Genomic DNA, 2,811 nt, shown 5'->3' on the forward strand with positions numbered 1-2,811 from the left:
TACTATCAGGTACTCATGAGAGAGTCCGATGTAGCCAAAACGGCAGTAAGCACCCCAAGCGGTATGCTTTGGGAGTGGCTTGTGATGCCCCAAGGTTTGAAAAACGCACCAGCGACATTCAACCGAGTGGTGGCTCACGTGATGCGTCAGCACCGTGCCTACGCGCCTCATTACTTTGACGATGTATTCGTGCATAGTAGGGCCGAGGACGGGCTGAGCGCAATAGAGTCGCACAAGCGTCATTTAGACGCTGTGTTGCAGACTTTAAAGGACGCCCAATTGTACGTCAACTTGCAAAAGTGCGTCATAGGGGTCCCTGAGATACCTGTACTGGGCTGCATCGTTGGTACACATGGTGTACGAGCAGACCCAGACAAGGTAAAATCAGTAAAGGAATGGCCAATCCCACGGCATGTGAAGGATTTGCGCCAATTCCTAGGGCTCGCTAATTACTTGCATAAGTATAGCAAGAATTATGCGGAGCAAACTAAACCATTATCTGATCTCCTTAAAAAGGACACAGAATGGGTTTGGTTAAAAGAACAAGAAGATGCGTTCACATCAGTGAAGCAATCTCTTGTAGAGGCACCGGTCTTGGCATTGCCAGACGCGGATAAGCCCTTTAGCGTCGTCTGCGATGCAAGTAATTTTGCAATCGGCAGCGCGCTCATGCAGAAGGATGACGACGGCGTTGACCGCGTCATCTCTTATCAGTCCCGGCTATTAAAAGCCGCGGAACTGAATTACCCTGTGCATGACAAAGAGCTACTTTCAATAAAGTATGCTCTTGTCAAGTTTCGTGTGCACCTATTGGGCACCGAACCATTTGTGGTTTATACGGATCACGCATCACTGCGGACTGCAATAAACTTACTGCACCTCTCGCCTAGTATGGCAAGACGGCTCACATTCTTCTCTCAATTTAATTTTAAAGTTGAATATAAGCCGGGTAAGTCGAATGTCTTGGCTGACGCTTTATCGCGCAGACCAGACTTCGAGGTTAGACACCAGGAAAGTGTGTCTAGTGCGAAAGCACAATTTCAGCCCTCAACATTGGCAGCCATGAAGGAATACCACGTGACGAGCTCATTAGCCTATGAAATAAAAGAGAGCTACAGTCAGGACGACCACTGTCGCCTGCTGTTGGATCACTTCGTTGGACGAAAGGTTTCCCTTCGGTCGCACCTGAAAGCTAAGATAAATCGCTTTAGCTACAGCGATGGCCTGCTATGGCATCAGCTGTCACCTTGTGATCCCTTGAGAATCTATGTGCCTTATGACACAGATCTGAAGCTGATGATCCTTCACGAGCTCCATGATGCGCCATCTAGTGGGCATCTATGCCGTGAAAATACATTCTTACGAGTGTCAGAGGAATTTTGGTGGCCACACCTGTATAGATGGGTGGCCAACTATATTTGCTCTTGCGAACAGTGTCAGCGCATTAAGCCTGCACCGTCCAGCAGGGCGCATCTGAAGCCGCTACCGATTGCAACCAACTGTTGGAAGTCAGTAAGTCTTCATGTTTGGCTTGCCTCCCGATGATAAGGGTCGAACGGGGCTAGTCGTCTTTGTAGACAGACTATGCAAAATGGTGCATTTAGCACCATGTAAAACATCGATCACAGGCAAGGAGGCAGCTCTTTTGTTCCTGGATCATGTTTACCGACTACACGGGATACCCGAGTCCATATTATCGGACCAAGATCCACGTTTTTCGTCTGGTTTTTGGCGACATGTGTTTGAGCTGCTAGGTAGCAAGCTCCACATGTCGACCGCAGATCATCCCCAGATCGATGACCAAACCGAACGTGCCAATCGGGTTGTGGCGGATGTCTTGCGCACTATAGCAACTCCCAAAAAGTGGAGCAAGCAATTGCCCTTTATGGAGTACGCTATAAATAACAGTGTCTACGCCAGTACGGGTGAGACACCATTTTGTATTAACGAACTGCGCCATCCTCGGACGCGAGTCTCGTTTGTGCGCAGCCCGAGTCTTACTGCGGGAGGGCCCCTCACTATGCTCGGTGCGAAAGAGGGACATAGTTTCGTCAATATGATACTGACCCATGAGAGTATCATCTCAACGACTGAGACTTGCCCTAGTGACACTGCCAGTTTAGCAGTGGTCAATATAACTACGCGTTATGACCGACCTCTCGGCGGTATCATATTCGAGTTTGATGCTAAAAGCGTGAGCAAGGCTCAACGCTTTGTGGATGAGCGATTAGCCATCATGCGAAAGTCTTTGACGCGATGGCAAGCGCACAGGACAAGCAAAAGATATGCGGACCGGAATGGTCGTAAAAATAATGATCGCTTTAGGGTGGGTGGAAAACCACTCTTAAGCTCTGCTACCCTACCTAAGAATACAATTTCTATACTACCTGGAGGTACTACGAAGTTGTTGCGGCGTTTCATTGGGCCCTTTACGGTGATAGAAGAGGTTGGAGACCTAAATTATAGGCTCACCCTTCCCCCGTATATAAAGACGCACCCCGTAGTTTACGTGGGTCGTCTGAAACGGTATATAGACCCGAATGAGGTCACATACCTTCATCCGTCCAAGGAGACCGACTGTGAGTCGAGCGCCGTTCGGGGGAGGGGGACGGTGAAGGCGAAAAGCTATCGGACGGACTCCTCTCACCACGAACAGGACTTAGAGAGCGAGGGACATCATGCGAGTAACGCGGATCCCTCAGCATTATCCTTTTAAAAAGGTCCAAGCGAGTACTCAGGTATTCATTACCTTGACGAGCCTTCGCTCGGACATCAACGAGATCCGAGGTCAGTCGCGAGACTTGACCCTCG

The sequence above is a fragment of the Bremia lactucae genome, linkage group LG6 (assembly GCF_004359215.1).
Source record: "Bremia lactucae strain SF5 linkage group LG6, whole genome shotgun sequence".
In the NCBI taxonomy this organism is placed as follows: domain Eukaryota; phylum Oomycota; class Peronosporomycetes; order Peronosporales; family Peronosporaceae; genus Bremia; species Bremia lactucae.